Source organism: Polypterus senegalus, chromosome 15 (genome assembly GCF_016835505.1).
Source record: "Polypterus senegalus isolate Bchr_013 chromosome 15, ASM1683550v1, whole genome shotgun sequence".
Classification (NCBI taxonomy): Eukaryota; Metazoa; Chordata; class Cladistia; order Polypteriformes; family Polypteridae; genus Polypterus; species Polypterus senegalus.
In genome coordinates, this window is record NC_053168.1 from 73092546 (window position 1) to 73113098 (window position 20553).

The 20553-nt window shown below is 38.5% G+C and overlaps 1 protein-coding gene across 3 annotated transcripts in view; it reads left to right on the plus strand.

Annotated features, from left to right (window-relative positions):
* The window catches only part of LOC120515667 (trichohyalin-like), a 974785-nt gene that overhangs the window by 254605 nt on the left and 699627 nt on the right, over positions 1 to 20553 (plus strand). The gene's annotated exons all lie outside the window — the stretch shown is intronic.

Consider the following 20553-nt stretch of genomic DNA (forward strand, 5'->3'; position numbering starts at 1 on the left):
AAAAAAATGTTAGTTTGTTAGTTCCCCAATAACTGCTTTATGTTTCATGGAACTGAAACACAGTAAATAAATAAACAAATGCAATATGAAAATGATTTATTCGGCTTTCAGCCTCTCATGTAGTTGGACAAGTGCCTTATTGGAAAAGAGCTAACTCCCAGAGTGCCTTGGGAAGTGAACCCATTCAAACTGTAAGAGGGCACCCAATCCAGGCACGTTTTGCACAGACCTTGGTGCCATCTTGTTTCCCTGATTACATTCAGGCACATTGTACAGAAGCACTGCATTATGATGGCATCCTTTATCTGAACTAGTTTTATCCAGAACAGGGCTGAAACATTAAAACATGCAAAGCTGAATGTAATCCTGAACATGATGCCAGTGTGTCACTGAAGGCACTGATGCACATGCCCTGAAGGGAAGGTTTTCAACCTTTACTGGCAGTTTTTAATGACACCTTGTAACTTCATTATTTCCTCATCACTCTTAAGCATATTTTACTTTGTTTTTTCTTTAATATGACACTCTTTATGCCTTTAGCAAAATTTTGTTATTTTCTATCTGTGGAAAAATGACAATTATATAGATTTAGCTGTGTTAACAAGAAACCCCAATATGATATTTAGTGAGAAGATGTGATATATAGGTTAACTGTCATATTTATAAATTGACTCTGGACCTCATGTAACCTCTTCTCATCTGTCTAAGCGCCTTATGGAAAGCCATCCAATGCTACACATCCAACATTATGGCTGCCATCAAGTCTATATAGCAATAGCAATAAACATTTAGCATTGAACTGTATACAGTATAATGTTTCCCACCTTCCATTCCTGGATTGTCTGGGTGCGGAAATAACACAAGGCATTATTAGTTTACAACTACTATTCTAATGTAAAATACAACATAGATCATTTGGTGGAAGACATAATTATAACAGTTGGTAATATTGTAACAAAGGGAAAACAATACAGTAATCCCTCCTCGATCGCGGGGGTTGCGTTCCAGAACCCCCCGCAATAGATGAAAATCCGCGAAGTAGAAACCATATGTTTGTATGGTTGTTTTTATATATTTTAAGCCCTTATAAACTCTCCCACACTGTTAACATTATTAAAGCCCTCTAGACATGAAATAACACCCTTTAGTCAAAAGTTTAAACTGTGCTCCATGACAAGACAGAGATGACAGCTCTTTCTCACAATTAAAAGAATGCAAATATATCTTCTCTTCAAAGGAATGTGTGTCAGGAGCAGAGAATTTGAGAGAGGGAGAGAGCGCTCGCTAAGAAAAGCAAACAATCAAAAAATCAATACGTGCTTTTGTACTTTTAAGTACAAAGCGGTATTTTTTAGAGGAGCGTCCGTATCCTCTAGGCAAACAGCCCCCTCTGCTTACACCCCCTCTGTCAGGCAGAGAGAGTGAGAGAGACATAGAAAGCAAATAATCAAGCACCACGCGGGAAGCATATCGTATATCATTGAGGAGTTTTAGTTAATATGTAATACATGCTCCGACTGGGTAGCTTCTAAGCCATCCGCTAATAGCGTCCCTTGTATGAAATCAACTGGGCAAACAAACTGAGGAAGCATGTACCATAAATTAAAAGACACATTGTACGCAGAAATCTGCGAACCAGCGAAAAATCTGTGATATATATTTAGATATGCTTACATTTAAAATTCAGGATAGAGTGAAGCCACGAAAGTCGAAGTGCGATATAGAGAGGGATCACTGTATTTGGTAACTTTTAATTATTAAAAGAAACAATTTTGTTAATTTTAAAGAACATATCCTTGAGCCCACTCTGTCTCTATCTAAATACAGATTTTTGGTCACATTCCTAAAAAATCTCCGTCTATAGACCAAAGGATAGGCAGGTCCTAAATTTAAAACCTCTTATTTAAGCACACTACACAGCCATTCAAGAAAGAATTTTGTCAAGGTGGTTAATATAACAATGTTTTAGCCAAATTATATTTCAACAGTTTATAATATTGTGATCATGTGACTGGATGCTGTATCTGATGTACAGATTATGCAATACGAATAACTTGAGATTTTTTTTATTGACGTTTTGCTTGCTGTTGTTTAATGGCAGTTCCCACTGAAGCATATTGTGTCATCAAACAGCATGGGTTTAACAACAGATAAAACAGTCATTTTTGAGTGGAGTATTCATTTTTATTAATGATATACATAATTTCATGACAATCAAACAGAAATATTATTAATTAACAACCAGATTCTGGTTCATTGAGATAAAGAAAATGGCAGCTGCAAAGGGAAAAGGTGCAGTTTGCCATATTCAGAAAAAAAACAGAAGTGTGTTTTTTGCTTATTTTTCTTATACTGTAATATTGTAAACAAAAGATGCAAAGTGTGGTGATTTTTGAATCAGTGCTTTCAGATCAGTTTATCAAATAAGCATTAAGTACGAAACATATTGGAGTTAATAGTGAATACATTTAGCTTTTAGGGGATATCATTTTGTAAATTTTCATTACAGAAGCATAAACAGAGTGAATAACAAAAGATATTCTGAAATATGGAGGGGAACAATAAAATAAAGAAGGTGTTAGTGTGTGCACTAATCAGACACTCTTAGACTTAACAGTAGTAATACAGTACACTGTGGACGTTACAATTTTATATAAACTCAGGAGAAGAAGAAGCAAGGATAGTAAGCTGATATAATGATTTTTTTGGTGTGCAATCTTTGAAGGTGGTGTGAAATGCTTTTTATTGATTTTGGTAATACGCTTATATTAATTCAAGATTTACCACATGTACTATGCTTGCTGCTGCCTATCTGGGTAATATGGCTAGTTCATGACTACAGTGGGTTGCAAATGTTTGTGTACCCTTGCTTAAAATGTCTGTTACTAGTGACCAGAAGATGAACTGATGACCAAACAGAATAAAGTTAAAGATGGCACATTTCTTTAATATTTTAAACAAAATAAAAATTTTATTTCCATCATTCACAGGTACAAAATCCCAAAAAATAATTAAAAGATCCTGAAGCAAAAGTTTGGGCACCCAACACAGTCAATACTTAGTAAGAGCCCATTTGGCAAGTTTCATAGCTTGTAAACACTTTTTGTAGCCAGCAAACAGATTCTCAGTTCTCACTTGGGGTGTTTTCATCCATTCGTCTTTGTAAAAGGCTTCTAATTCTGCAAGATTCTTGGGTGATCTTTCATGTACTGCTCTTTTGAGAGCTGTTGACAGATTTTCAATGATGTTTAGGTCGGAGGACTGTGAGGGCCATGGCAAAACCATCAGTTTGTACCTCTTGAGGTATTCCATTGTAGATTTTGAGATGTGTTTCAGATCATTATTTTGTAGGACCCATACTCTTTTTAACTCTGCTTTCAGAATTTTCTGGTATTTATTTGAATCCATTCTTCCCACTACCGAAGACAAGTTCCCCTTGCCACTGGCTGCAACACAAGCCCAAAGCCTGATAAATCAATCCCCATGCTTAATAGTTGGAGATGTGTTCTTTTCTTGGAATTCGGCCCCTTTTTTTCTCCAAACATAACTTTGCAAATTGTGGTCATAAAGTTCTATTTTGGCTTATTTCCACAATGTATCAGGCTTGTTTAGATGTTTATCTGCAAACTTCTAGTGCTGAATTCTGTGGCCAGGATGCAGGAAAGGTTTTCTTGTGTTGACTATACCAAGAAGATCACATTTGTTCAGGTGTCGCTGCACAGTAGAACAATGTACTACCACTTCATGGTCTGCAAAACCTTCCTGAAGGTCTTTTGCAGTCAAATGGGGGATTTTATATGCCTTTCTAGCAATCCAATGAGCAGGTCTTTCAGGAAGTTTTCATGGTATAACCTCAAATGGACCTCAACCATTCCTGTTAACTGTCATTTCTCAGTAACATTACAAACTGACAGAACAGATACTGTAAATGAAAACACTTTGCAGTCATCTTGTAGCCTTCTCCTGCTCTGTGACTATCAATTATTTTATTTTTCAGAGTTGTAGACAGCTGTTTAGAGGAGCCCATAGCTGCTGATTGTTGGGACAATGTGTGAGGAGTGGGAAAATTTATAAACTGGCACAATCTGCATCACCTTGGGTTTCCTAATGATGACTATGACCAAGCCATAACCCTAAGGAGATAATTAAGGTCTGAGACCTTGGGAAAAGTTATCAGAGGTGTCCATACTTATGCATGGTGCTCCATACTTTTTTTCACTGTATGATTGTACAAAACAAAAACAATACACTAATCGTGCATAAAATGCTAAAAAGAAACGTGTCCTCTTTAACTGTATGCCTTTTGGTTCATCTTCTGCTCACTTAAATATTTACAGTAACAGACATTTTAGGCAAACTTTTGCATGCCACGTATATATGTGCTTCCTTTACTTAATTATATTAAGTACTTTGTTTTATTTTACTCATCACCTCTATTAATCAATTGAAATGGAAAGTATGCTTACCTTGAGATTTCTTCAGATATTTTCTAAGCATTTCAGACAATGTAATCTGTATTTTATAACGTTTTAACCCACTAGGATTGGGGGGACTAGTATAATGAAATAATTATAGGTAAACATGTTAAGATTGTATATGATTTCAGTATAATCACATTGACTTCTCTTTTTTTGTTCTATTTTAAGCTTACAGGGCATGGGATGAACTAGAGGTTTAAAATGCAATGACTGGTGTGTGCACAGGTCATATATGAATGTTGATATATTAAGTGATGTCCTTTGCAGTGAAATGCACTTAATAGGTCTGAATTGTAATCTCCAATATGATCCCTGATATTATGCCAAAAACATTGCTTTTAAATAGTGGCACCTTGGCAGCATTTGCCTCAGCTGATGCCAGAAATGTGAGCTTATCTAAACTGTGTAATAAGATGATTTAATCTATGTACTGTTGCTGACTCCATTTCAAACTTTTCATTTTTATAACACTGGCCAGTATTGAATAATAATTATAGTAGTCTACCTATCTTCCTTATTTGTTATGGTTGCTAAACATTTGGATTCTCTCATAACATCTTTTCTTTATTTATTTGAAGATCAGATTTTGATTGACACATGGACTACAATAAAATAGTTGATTTCTGTTGCATCTCTCAGTAAATGAAGAAAGCTTGAGGTTGTAACTTCCAAACAACTTTTATCAGGGCAATTTGCAATATCAATCTCTCAGTTCTCTACGAATTGTGAGATCCCAGCACCTCCCAACTGCAGTGTGCACTGAAACTCTGTTAAAACAAGCAGGGGTGGCTGTCTGCTGCCAGTTCAACTGCAAGTTCGCAGATTCACCATGTAATGTGTCTGTTGCCCAATGATTGATGCGGGGAACATTTAAAACCAGCCACTGACCTGGCCTTGCACTCTTTTCTGTCTTCCCTCTTGTTCTTTTAATCTGAGAAGTGAGCTAATACAGCATGGCTTTCAACGTCACTGCTTGTGTGCTGTGTGTGCTTAAGTGACAGCTCCTGGTTGAATTAATGCTTGGCGTATGTTCCTCTCTTCATAGCAATAAAAGCTGATTTTTTTCAGAAACTTGGACTCCCCTCCTTCTCTCTTGTGCAAGTCTGTCACTCACACATCACAATATATATTCATTTTTTACAATGCCACCTTACTGTCTAATATTAATAACTCAACATAACAATTTCCACGACATTGCACAGCAGTCAACTCACATTTCTGATAATACACAGCATCGCATTCACAAAATGGTGGCAGCCATGAGAAAACTCATGCAAACAATACAAGACATTATGCTTTAAACCTTTTATTTTTAATTTCCCCTTTTGTTTCAAGTATATGTCCCAACTTCTGTTTTGATGTGTTCTTCCTGCTAAATTTTCCTTTAAATGACTATACTTATGGCTTCTCTCTTCAAGCCACCACAAAGACTCTGTCTGTACAATTTGTCAAGGAAACTTATTTATGGATAAAGAAGAAATAGCAAATACCTACAGCTGGATAAGGATATGAGAGTGATGGCCTAAAACATTTTATACCTGATTTTGTAAGATGTTTAATCAGAAATAAAGCGACGTACCAAGTCTTACACTAGTACAAAAGTTGATAAAAATATTGTGTAATAATATACGTTACTGGGATAAAAGATTGTCAATTTTTCTTTTACTTATGACTTGTACTATAATAACTTTTATATCTAACTAGCCACAAGTAATAGAATTGCAGTTTTAAATATTTAATATCTCTTGCCCTATGTTTACCTTCAGCCCCTTTTCTTGGTATCCTTGTATGGTCTGAACCTCTCGTGATCTGCGCTCCCTATCTCAAGTGCTTTCTCAGACTCTGTCACATCAAGACAACATACTCACCTTCTGTCACCTTTTATACTTCACCTCTTTGAAAGTGACTCTCAGTGTGCCTCCTACACCATTTCTCCTCCTCATGTGGCTCAACCTCTCTTCTCTGCCACTTCTTCTTTTGATCATGTCACCACAGCCAAACTTACCAATCAGATCAAAACCAAATTATCCGATCAGATTGCTCTGAGGGACAGGACACACACACACACACACACAGAGGCTGTAGTATTTTATTACCGTATACACTCTCATTTAAGTTCTCCCACGGGTAAGTCGGGGCTTGATTTCACTGTATAATTTCCGGTATTTTACAATGTTGGTCGTATAAGTCGAATGCGGAAAACTCACGCTATTGATCCAAGAGATTATGATGTGCTAACGCCACCTGAGAGAGTAAACACAGTGCACACTGCATTTTTTTTCTATGTATTGTACCTACGTGACCACACGGTAATACCCGAACTACTCCGAAGCAACGTTTGCACTGTTTTGTGTTTTTTGTATCTCACACCCTCATACACCTTTATCGTAAGAGCATCCCTTATCTACGATGGACCATTCGATCAGAACAAAATGTAAAGCTGGTTTTAAATTAAAAGTCATTGAAGTAGTGAAAGAAATTGGTAACTGCTCTGCTGCAACAAAATTCGATGTGTCTGAGAAACTGGTGCAAGATTGGAGGAGGTAAAAACATGTAATAAAAAAAATATAAGTGTTGCATTTTTGAATGGGCGTATAAGTCAGGGTCTGATTTTATGATTCATTTTTTGGGTTTCAAGACCCAACTTATACACGAGTATATATGGTACATGGAAGAGTAGTTTAAAATTCCTTCCCAAGATTAATTAAAAGATATACTGTGTATTCTGTTACTTTAACTTTGTCACTGCAGCATCACAACTTCAAAGACTTGAATTAGATTATTGGCCTAGCTTCAGTCTGAATTTAAACTTCCTCTCTGTGTTTATTATCTAGACTTTATCTAGATTTTAAACGTAATCGTGATCCACATGAAGGAGTCTAAGAATCTGCCTGAATGCATCCAGCAAGACTAACATTCTGTCCAGGATTTGGTATTTTCTTGTATCAATTACTGCCAGGGAAGATTCCAGCTCTCTGTAACCCATGATACATAAAGCAAGTTGAAAAAACTAGATGAATGTTTAAAGTAAGTTGAGTTAAAAAAAGCTACATTTTTGAACTTACAGTGCAATATAAATTTCTGTGTGCCTTACATGCCTTTGAAAGTTCATATTTTCACAACCGAATGTATTCTAATAAAACTGAAGGAAACAAAGTCTACCGTTGATAAGGGCAGATATTCAGTATTTAGTTGTGTATAAAGGAGTGATCAAGACTTTCCTTTTAGCAGTGTGACTGGAATTTTAAACATAATGCCACTGCTTTTGCCCTCATTATAAATCAGAGATACCATTTCTTCAAATGCAATGTCACAGAGTAAGGCAATCATTATGTGGCAGGAGTGACAGCTTCATATTAACTGGTGTTTTAGTGGACCTTAACTTTCTATTTTTTCAGTTTACTCTTGCATAGATCTTTTCAAATACATTATAGTATAATTAAAAACATTAAAACATAACATGCAAAAAAACCTGAAATCAATGCTGAGGACAAAAAAACATATATAAATGTATCTATCTACCAACAACCTTATTAAAAAATCAGGTTGTCAATGCACTTAATTATTACTAGTTAAACTGAAGAGTATATGACTATCTATCCAACAGCAAATGACAAACAGAAAAACAAAATGTTAGCATTCCCTTTGCCCATTGATTATTCTTCCCTTTCTCTGCCACTCCAACAATGCACCATGATGCAAATGGATGTCGATAACTATAGAAAAACACAATGAACTTGATATTTATCATTAATGATGACACATCAACTCTAAGGTCTGTTTGAGATGAGGAAGGATAATTTACATTATAATAGCAGTAAGGGATGCCACCAGACACTGAGAAGAGAAAGAGAATGATAATAATTCAGTAATACCCAATGGCAAAAACTGAAGCAAACATTTAAAAGCATTGTGAAAAGACTCACCAGAAGCCTTATAGCACTGATCTGGCACAATGAAATAATGAGTTTTCAATGCTGTTCTCCCTCACTATACAGCTGAAATGAATATGTTAAGGTTAGATGACTACGTGCTGCAGGCTGGAACTGCCCAAAAAGATGGCAGCTCTGATATTTTGTAAAACTTGGGAATGGTGAGGCAAAAGAAAAGAGGCAAGTCAAACTCTAGAGGACTTTCTAAAATGTGCATGATTTTGGTCAAACTCTGCAGGGGATAATTTGGTCAAAGCAGCAGCAATTATTAAAAGCAATATGGAAATCTTCAGAAAAGTATGCAACATTAATGTCATAGATCTTCATCCTTGACTTAAAAGCTGAGACTGGTTGGTCATCTATTATGAATCCTGTTTGAAGTTTGCCTAGGAAAAATGCTTTACTTCTGCATTTTAGTTTGTAAAAAGCACATTTCAAGATTTTAAAGTTGGCCCAGTAGTTCAGTGATTGATTGCAGTGTTTAGAGAGTTACAAGCAAAGGGAAAATTGGCCTTAGTAAAAAAAAAAGAACTTAAGAAAGTGGTTGTGTTTAATGAGAAAATAACTAAAGATAATCTGAAAATGAAAAAATAAGATGTTGGGAAGAAGAGAAAAAGTTGTAATTCCTGTTTGCATGATAAAGAGCAAAGGGGAACATTGCATTTACTTCAGGAAAAGAGCTAAGGAAAAACTTGTTCTCTCAAATTCCAACCATACACTCCTTTGAGCCAGCTTTTTCCATTACAAGGTTGAAACCTGTTATAGCAGCATCCAGCAAAAGGCACACTTTTATATCAGACCAGTTTTAGGGACACTAATCAAATGCATTATTTGAAATATGAAAGGAAAAGAATTGTTTGAAAGTGAAAAAATGAAAGGACACAGTGTGAGCATACCGGTTATTAAGAGGAGATGACCACAGCCTTGGACTGTCATGGAGGAAAACGTTAAACATTTATTTTTGTAACCTGCAAGGCTCATGCTGGAGAATGAAGAAGCTAATGAAGGCAAATTCTGCAATGCATTGTGGGACTATTACACTATATTTTAAAATACACTGCCTAATTATACTTAAAAAATATGTCACTAGGATTAGGACGTGAGGAGGTCAGCTCCTCTTATATTTTTAGGCTTCAAGTAGGAATCTGCTGTTAAGAAAGACGTTATCGTTGCAAGAAAGCTTCTTCTGTCTTGTTTGAAGCTGATTCAATATTTTTAAATAATATGCTAAGGCAACTGCGGTGGGCTGGCGCCCTGCTCGGGGTTTGTTTCCTGCCTTGCGTCCTGTGTTGGCTGGGATTGGCTCCAGAAGACCCCCGTGACCCTGTAGTTAGGATATAGCGGGCTGGATACTGGATGGATGGATGGATGCTAAGGCACAATGTTTTCAGTTTGCAAAGAATACAAATTTAAGATTATTCCTAATATGAACCAGATATGTCCCTCTCTAATCGATTTTGGCTTTTTTGAATTAAACTGCTACATGATCAAACCTAAAATTCTACTCCATTTTTACAAGCTGATGATAACAAATCTACCTAATGTGCCTCTATGAAAGTCTAATCTCACACATCATTTGTATATTGTCCTCAGATTCCAACAGAGCAACAATGAAGATGCCAAAAAAAAAAATTGATTGTCCCTAAAGACCTCAGTTCGAGCTGGAATCCTCATTCTACTGAACATTCGTGGAATAGCTTTAAGTGTTACATATTCTGATCCCTTTGCAATTTGAAAGAACTTAAAAAGTTCTATAAGTAGTAGTGATTATATATTGACATTTTAAAAATGTTTTTTCTTAAATATTGAGGTACCACTGTGAAGAAGTTATGTTTTTGTCTAGTCCTTTTTAGCCATTAAGCATTGCTTTAATATACAGTATACACACTCACTAAACAAATTATCCTCTTTAATAAAACCCCTGTGTGCGTCCAGGTGTCCGTGTGTCTTTTGGTGAAGTGCGCATGCGCGAGGCTCGGTGCGACACACACAACTGGCATCATAGACACACACACACTAGAAGCTGAGCACACAGTGAATGGCGTAGCCGTGGCCGCGCATGATAAACAAATAAAGGACATCATTGTTGGGGAGACCGTGGACGCACACACACTGGAAGCTGGGCACACAGTGAATGGCGTAGCCACGGCCGCGCATTATAAGCAAATAAAGGACATCATTGTTGGGGAGACCGTGGACGCACACACACTGGAAGCTGGGCACACAGTGAAATGAGCGCCACACATGATAAGCAAATAAAGGACAACATTGCTGGGGAGAGTGCTGATTGGGTAGTCGCGGCCGCGCACATAAAATCCATTGCTGGGGAGACGCCACACATACTGCCCTGTACATGTTTACTAACTAACTATCTACTAACAACATGCCACCCAAAAAAAAGGACACGTCAAGTAGGACAAAAGACACAGACACTAAAATCGTATATAAGCAACATCTCCTTAAAGAACAGTCAGCTCAACAAGTAAACATCAACAAAAGAAAGGCTGAAAGACAAAGAAAAATACGAGCAAATAGATCGATTGTAAAAAAGAAAATGAGCGTCAGAATATTCCCCGTATTGATTTGGCTCTATCCTCTACTAATTTACCCTTTACCATAAGAAGGCGACAATTTCCAGTTACATTAGCCTTTGCCATAACAATTAATTAAGCTCAAGGGCAAACCTTAGAAAAAGTTGCCATTTACTTGCCAGAACCAGTATTCAGTCACGGTCAGTTATATGTTGCATTATCAAGAGTTAGAAGTTTTACAGATGTTGTTTTCAACGTTGTAGATGGTCCTGAACAAGAGTGTTTACAAAAAATGTTGTCTATAATGAAATTTTATTGAAAAATTTCCTGAGGTAAAAAAATAAACATTTTCCTAAATATCTTCATCAGATATTGTGTATTACAGATTGTTATAAAGTTTTACACTAAGGCAATATTAATTATACTTACTGTATTGTCATATACGTTTCTATTTTATTTTTAATATTATTTTACTTTAGGCTTCTTGCAAAAATATTTTTAACAAAAAAATTAAGACAACAAACAGAATGAGGTGAAGGGCCCTTGCCATTTAATACAGACTGTTCCTAATAATGTTTATGCAATACTGTTCTAGCGCCCGTTATTGTAACGGGCTTAATGTCTAGTTAGGAATATTACGCTATATACTTCCTCTGACATCCAAGAGAGTTCAGTCAAGCAGAGGAGATGCTGATTCAGTTCTACACAGTAATCCAATACAACACAATTTATTTGTGTATATAGCCCAAAATCACACAAGGAGTGCCACAATGGGCTTTAACAGGCCCTGCCTTTTGATAGCCCCTCAGCCTTGACTCTCTAAGAAGACAATACAATACACAGAATAGAACACAAGTAATCCTCAATACAATAGTATAATAGTAGTAGTACAACTACAGAGCAAAATGCAAGAGTAGGATTCCAATTTATTCAGAGTCCTGGAGACCTCGGCCATCAATCTTTTTCCCCCCTACCGGTCATTTCATAGCTGAGTCAGTGCTGTGCCAGCCAAACTGATGAAAGGACTCTTCTACCCGATGATTCCAGTGCTCCTTTATCAGAGACTAGCAAAATACCCACGCTTCGCAGCGGAGAAGTAGTGTGTTAAAGAAGTAAAGAAAAAGAAAAGGAAACATTTTGAAAATAACGTTAACATGATTGTCAAAGTAATTGTTTTGTGTATTTGGCGTCAGCGTCACGAAGTTGTTTTCGTAGCTGCATCAGAAAATGTACCACCACGCCTGACACGCCTCCTTTTTAGTGTTTTCTCACAGCTTGGATTGCTGCTGTTATAGTCGGTTTGAGTCTACATGTATATATACAGTATATATATATATATATATACACATATACATACATATATACATATATATACACATACATATCTTCATATATATATACATATCTACATATACACATATATATATATATAAACATACACACACATACATACATACATACACACACACAAATTATATATATGTGTGTGTGTATGTATGTATGTATTTGTGTGTACAGTATATATAATGTAGATAGGTGTGAGTGTGTGTGTATATATATATATATATATATATATATATATATATATATACACATACACATACATACATACACACAGGTATGTGTATATTGTGGGGTACAGCCCGGACACAGACAGGCAGACATGTTGGTTCACCACACACATGTTTATTTACAATACTATATATTACAAAAGTGCACAAACCCAGTGCCGCAGCACCAATCACCCCTTACAGTCCTGGCCGCACTACAATGCCTTGCACAGTCCTTCTGACCACCTCCACTCCTCTCCTCCGGGCTCCGTACTATTCCACCTGTCTCTTGCTGTCGACCGGAGGGAGGCGGCCCCTTTTATGTATGCCCGGATCGGCTCCAGGTGCTTTCTGAGGAGCTTCCGTCGACACACCCCCGTGAGGCGGAAGTACCAACTGTGTAGCCGGAAGTCCTCCGGGTGTTCCAGGTCCTCTTCCCCCCAGCACTTCCTGGTGTGGCGGAAGTGCTGGGCTCCAGGTTTCTTCAGGCATTGGGGCGCTGCCTGGCGGTGGCCACAGGCCCCTACAGGGCTGGGTTTCCAAGCCCTCTACCCGTGGCCCCCAATACAACCAGGGCGGTCGCCCCCTCACGGTCTGGAGGAGGCACAAGCCCTCCTCCGGTCCTCCTGGGCGTCCCGGCTGGGCTCCAACCCCAGCCACCTGTGACAATATATATATGTATGTGTCTATATGTGTGTGTATAGCTTTGGTCACTGAGTGCAAGGGAAAAATAATAAAATGTAGTCTATAAGTTATTAAACAGTAAAACATTAACGTTTTAAGAAGTAAAGCTACATTGAGCATTACTGGAGTGGTTTCGGGTAAACTACATTTTAAAGACGGTGTAACACAACAGGTAAGTAGTACTAACAGCAGCTAAAATGTATATGGATGATCTCTCAGTAGTAGATCCCTTTTGAAAGGCGCTACACGACGGCTGTGGTATAGAAATTACATTTTCTATGTGAACGTCCAAATTTCTGCCTCTGGTAATGTGCTTTACCAGCATTACCAGCAATTAAAGAAAATTAGTTTTGTGTCCTCTGCAGTGTTAAGAGAGAAAGGCTTTGGTTTGGGATAAAAGGAAAAAAGGTTTAAAGAAAGGAAAGTTGCCTTTTTCTTTTATAAATTGTAGAGAGATGTCTTCGCTGACGATAAGAGCACCTTTTGGGGACAGTCGCGGTGGGTCTTGTGTAGACTGGTGAGACGTCCCTGCCATTAATCGGCTGTGATGGCGCTGTTGGTCCTCCACTCCTGTGCGTGTCTTCATAATCCAAGCTGACAGCCTCATAATCGTATACGTGCAAAAGAAAGTGCGAAGCGCCTTAATATTAGTTTACCGCGGTGTAGAAAAGGGATCCCGTGTTTGCACTTGTCTGGGCTATAGCTCAGGGGGAGGAGGAAAAAAATTAAAAGTGCTCACTTTGCCTTAAGGCAGAAGCGCAGTCAGCGTCTCAAAGGCCGGCACAGCTATGCACACGCGCCGGCTACTCGAGTTTTGCAGGGCAGGAGACGCCACTTTTTGCAGACAAGTTCACGTGATCAAAAGTCTCCGCGCTCTTTGGAGGTCATTCATATATTTATAATAATAAAAGGCCTCACTGACTGACTGACTGACTGACTGACTCACTCACTCACTCACTCACTCACTCACTCATCACTAATTCTCCAACTTCCCATGTAGGTAGAAGGCTGAAATTTGGCAGGCTTATTCCTTACAGCTTACTTACAAAAATTAAGCAGGTTTCATTTCAAAATTCTACACATAACGGTCGACAACGTCCGTCATGTTGAACTTTCTTATTTATGGCCCCATCTTCACGAAAAGTTGGTAGGTGGCTTCCCTGCGCTAACCGAAACCGATGTATTTACTTATTTCGATGGTATAACTGTCAGCCGCCATATTGAATTTTCCAAATGTCACTAATTCTCCAACTTCCCGTGTAGGTAGAAGGCTGAAATTTTGTAGGCTCATTCCTTACAGCTTACTTACAACAGTTAAGTTGAAAGAAATTTGGTAAGTGGCTTCCCTGAGCTAACCGAAACCAATGTACGTACTTATTTCGGTGGTATGACTCCACTGTCGGCCGCCATATTGAACTTTTCAACAGTCTTAGTTACTTATGGGCCCATCTTCAAGAAATTTGGTACACGGGTTCCCAACGCTAACTTAATCCTACTTACGTACATATATACGTCCATAGCCTGCACCTCGGTCACCGTGTATGGTGGCGTTGGGTCCCCCATCCCAACGCCTCCCATGTTGTTGGCTGCCTGCCTATATAAAGCCGTCTGTCGCTCCGGTCTCTACATTCCCTTCCTTGCTTCGCTTCACGTCTCCCTACTGATAACTACAGCCTTTTTGTTTAATCCACAGCTTCTCTGCTGTTTTATTGTTTGTTTTTTACAATTATAGTTATTGTGTAGGTTTTTTAGACTTACTTTACATGCTCAGGTACCCATTTCCTTTATCATTCCAACCCCCATTACCATGTCTATCGAGATGATCACTATCGATCAAAGAACTGTCACTTACCGAGTGGTTTCAATGCCCGGAGTTGGCACCTACCTTTTCCATTTTCTTTGTTACATATTGCACGGCCATATCAGGCTCACTCTTGATATCCGGAGGAACATTCTGTCTTATGTATTGAATGACTGGGACAGGTTCAAGGTGTGGACTGATGACGGTACAAGAGATAATTATACTATACAGGAGCACTATAAGAGTGAAATGCTTAAGCCCTTCACCTATGGTTCTGCATGACAATTGATGGCTGCCACTGAATTGTTCGGTTGTCGCTTTCAAGTGTACCGAAATGGCCAAATATTTTACACCTTTCGAAACCATCAATGCCTCTTAAACATCTTAGAGTGACAGGTGACGATTTCAGTAGTGGACACTTTGATGTTTATGAATGTTTAAACTCTCAAAAGCTGGATGTGATTTTATCAATGAAACCGGTTGTATACTTACAACACTTGACAGATGCCGAATGTCTCTTCAACACAAGTCCTACAAATACTGTCGTAATTGAAACAAACCATGAAACTCAAACCGATTATGACAGCAACAATCCAAGCTGTTAGATTTGAAACAAGATTACTGTTCACATGGCCAACTGTAAGTTGCATGCTCAAGAGTAAGCTCAGCTCACAGCTTGGTCATGTTACAACCAGAGGGCCGAACTGACAACATGGTATACAAAGAGATCCTAAACAAATAATTCTTGGTATATTTTCCCTCAGTTTAAAAAGGTTTAATTTTCTTCTTAATAAAAATTTTAATGCAGTACTTCGCCGCTGCGAAGCGAGTATTTTGCTAGTCTATACTAATAAAAAGCAAAGCCCTCACTAACTGACTGACCCACTCACTGACTCATCACTAATTCTCCAACCTCCCATGTAGGTAGAAAGCTGAAATCTGGCAGGCCTATTCCTTACAGCTTACTTAAAAAAGTTAAGCAGGTTTCATTTCAAAATTCTACACGTAACGGTCATAACGGTCGACAACGTCCACCATGTTGAACTTTCTTATTTATGGCCCCATCTTCACGAAATTTGGTAGGCGGCTTCCCTGCGCTAACCGAAACAGATGTACTTACTTATTTCGATGGTATGACGCCACTGTCGGCCGCCATATTGAACTTTCCAACTTCCCGTGTAGGTAGAAGGCTGACCCCATCTTCACGAAATTTGGTAGGTGGCTTCCCTGCGCTAACCAAAGTTATGTTATGTTAAGTTAAGTTATGTGAAGTTATCGATGAAACCGGTTGTATACTTACAACGCTTGACAGATGCCGAATGTCACTTCAACACAAGTCCTGCAAATACTGTCGAAATTGAAACAAACCGTGAAACTCAAACCGATTATGACAGCAGCAATCCAAGCTCTGAGATTTAAAACAAGATTACTTTTCACATGGCCAACTGTACGTTGCATGCTCAAGAGTAAGCTCATCGCACAGCTTGGTCATATTACAACCGGAAGGCTGAACTCACAATGTGGTATACAAAGAGATCCTTAACAAATAATTCTTGGTATATTTTCCCTCAGTTTAAAAAGGTTTAATTTTCTTCTTAATAAAAATTTTAAGGCAGTACTTCGCCGCTGCGAAGCGCGGGTATTTTGCTAGTATATATATATAACTGATCACCCATTGGCCTCACTCACTGAGTGCAAGGGAAAAAAATAAAATGTAGTCTATAAGCTATTAAACAGTAAAACATTATCAAGCGGGGTCATTTTTGCTAAATCGCTTGTAATTTGACCTCTCCAAATTAGAATCATTGCTGTTATTGAACTATCTGGAGTATAAACACATGTTTGGTCTCTTTGTAAAGGTAACATTCTCTAGTTTCTCAGTCAGAATCACTGTAGGTGTGACTGATCAAAAGTTATGCACATTAGAACTCACTGAAAAAATGAATGTTTTTGTTCTTGCCTAAGTTTTTTTGTGAAAATAAAGGCCTCTATAGCTGTACTAGGTAGGTGGGGACAGAAACACACTATGTACCAACAGAATAACTTGTTGACTACTCACATTTCAAATTTGAAAAGAATACCTGTAAAAATTACATTTTTACACCAGTTTTTATGTGGGCATGTCCAGGTGCTTTTCAGAGGGACCTATGGTTTATCCATTATCCACATTTTGGAACGTATGGAAAAAGTGTAATAACTTTTGAATGCTTCAACCCACATATATCAATGAGGGCTCTACTGAAAGCTTACACCTAAAGGAATCTATATCTACACACAGTGTCACTCTATTAGTTATGGAAATTCATATTCCATAATAAAAACAATAAAAAATACACATTTCAATATAAAAATAATCAAAACAAGTCTTATGGGCCAAAAATAATATATATATTATTTTTACTTTTTTTAATAAAATGCACACAAACTATATACATTTTTACAAACTGTTACAACACAGCTCAGCGTTTTTCCATGTGCCACTGATTGTAGCAATCATTAGCAGGCAGAAAGCACAAGGGCGTGTCACATGTCGCTCTCTGCCATTAGAAGTCACCTGGTCCGATTGATCACTGTCACGCCGCGTACATGCATCTATTATTTAATCGAGAGTGTATTTACATTTATCTGTACTTTATCCATATTTAAAATGCGAAAAAACTAGGTGAAATCACAATAAACAACCACGCACAAGTCTGCAGACTGGCACAAATGCCAGCTTCGCAGCTCGATCGGTTTTGTTTACAAGTTGGTATGGCAAGTTACATATCGGCGTGCTCAGCTGCTCATTGGCTGTAAGTTTGGAGTGACACTCACAGCGTCCAATCAAACTGGTAGATTCTACCAGGGTTTGGAATTGTGCGTCATCGTTCAGCTGTCTGTGACACTCGTTGGCTATACGAGGTGCCAGTCACCCCCCAGACCCATCGTAATTGGCCAACTTAGGTGTCAATCAGAAGCTAACACTTCCGTGTAACATGCTTTAGCATGGTTATTGCCGACAGAAACAAATTACGTCTGATATGACCAATAGAAATGAAAAAAAAAGTCGGAGCTAGTCTTGAGTTAAAAAACGTTTTCTGGAGTTTTTGTCCCTTTGAGGATCTATCGTGTGTTTTGGACCTAATCGTTTTACTGGATTATATTCCCTGGAGCCTTACGGACAGAATGAGATCAATATTGCTCGGAAATATTGATGTTTGACTTGCAGAGAGCCTTCAAAGGTAGTCAAAGGTAGGAAAAGTCAGCTCTTAAAAAGTATTTACTTTTCTGTAAAAAAGGATTTAGTGTCAGTGTTGTGGTTGTTGTGTGTCAAAATGGTTTATATCATCGGAAAGACGAGACTCTGAATTTTCATTTGATGTGTAGTATGTCGAGATGCATGACAGAGGGGCAAGGACACATGGCTGTGATATGATTGTGACGTCGTAAAATCGTCGTTATGTACCGGGACCGGTACGTGTGCATGTTAAGGGGTTTTAATTAAGAAGTAAAGATACACTGAGCACCAGTGGAGAGGTTTCGGGTAAACTACATTTTAAAGCCGGTATAACATAGCAGGTAAGTAGTACTAACAGCAGCTAAAATGTATATGGATCATCTCTTGGTAGTTGATCCCTTTTGAAAGGCGCTACACGACGGCTGTGGTATAGAAATTACATTTTCTATGTGAACGTCCAAATTTCTGCCTGTGGTAATGTGCCTTACCGGCATTACCAGCAATTAAAAGAAAATCATTTTTGTGTCCTCTGCAGTGTTAAGAGAGAAAAGGTTTGGTTGGGGATAGAAGGAAAAAAGGTGTAAAGAAAGGAAACTTGCCCTTTTCTTTAATATAGTGTAGAGAGAGGTCTTTGCTGACGATATGAGCGTCGCTGTGGGTCTCGTGTAGACTGGAGAGACATGTGCCTTACTGGCATTACCAGCAATTAAAAGAAAATCATTTTTGTGTCCTCTGCGGTGTTAAGAGAGAAAGGGTTTGGTTGGGGATAAAAGGAAAAAAAGTGTAAAGAAAGGAAACTTGCCTTTTTCTTTAATATAGTGTAGAGAGAGGTCTTCGCTGACGATATGAGCATCGCGGTGGGTCTCGTGTAGACTGGAGAAACGGCCCTGCCATTAACTGTCCAGGAAGGCACTGTGGTCCTCCACTCCTGTGCGTGTCTTCATAATCCGACCTGACGACCTCATAATCGTATACGTGCAAAAGAAAGTGCTGGCGCCTTAATATTAGTTTGCCGCGGTCTAGAAATGGGATCCCGTGTTTACAGTTGTCTGGGCTATAGCTCATGGGAAGGGGGAAAAAAATTAAAAGTGTTTACTTTCACTTAAGGCAGAAGCGCAGTCAGCGTTTTAAAGGCCGGCACAGCTACACACGTGTGCCGGCTGCCCGACTTATGTAGTATTTTTGAAGTGCAGGAAACGCCACTTTTTGCAGACACGTTCACTTGAGCAAAACTCTCCGCGCTCTTTAGAGGTCTTGCTTTCTCTGCATACTGCATTCATAGTCAGTTCACGTGAGCCGCTCGGAGTACATGCATCGAAGCTTCTGAGGTGTGCCTGTGCTATTTTGTTCGATCTCGCGATGTCCATGGCGTTATTTAATGTTAGATAAGACCCGGCACTTAAAAGTTTCTCGCTACAGCAATTTTAACTCCGTTACAAAGTGATCCAAAGTTCGTTTATACTTCGTTTCTTCTCATTAAACTTGTATCTCGCGAATAAAGTATTTGGCGTTTTTCTTCAGCGCTCTTTGGGGGCTCTTCCTTCTTTTCTACGTACTGCGGTCATAGTCAGTTCACATGATTACATGGGAGGAGTGATAATGTCACACGCAACTCCGTCCCCCACGGCCATCGGGCTAACGTCCATTACAGTATATGGAGAAAAATAGGTTCCAGTTATGACCATTACGCGTAGAATTTCGAAGTGAAACCTGCCCAACTTTTGTAAGCAAACTGTAAGGAATGAGCCTGCCAAGTTTCAGCCTTCTACCTACACGGGAAGTTTGAGAATTAGTGATGAGTGAGTCAGTGAGTGAGTGAGTGAGTCAGTGAGGGCTTTGCCTTTTATGAGTATAGATGACTTTACATTAGGCAGGCAAACAACTTAGCAATAGGGCAGTGGCACCAAGTGCCACATTTAAGTACTAAGAAGAGAAAAAGATTAGGTTGAAGTAAGTGAAAAGTTATAACTATCCAATTACTTACGTTTTAGTGCTAATGACTAACAACAGAGATGTAGTCTGTACAGTTAATCAGCAGCTCTAGTCTGGGTATGCTAAACTAAAACAGTGAGTCTTCAGCCAGGATTTGAAAGCTGAGATTGAAGGGACATCTCTTATAGTAGCAGGCAGACCATTCCACAGTTTAGGGGCCCTGTAACTAAAAGCTCGACATCCCACTGTTATTTTGTTAATCCTTGGAATCAAAGCAGACTGGCCTCTTGAGATCTTAATGTGCACTCTGGTTTATAAGTAATGATAAGTTCAGATAAGTAAAATGGACCTTGGCCATTTAAAGCTTTATATGTTAAAAGTAGGATTTTGAAATCAGCAAGTGTAAAGAACTGGAGTTATGTGTTCGT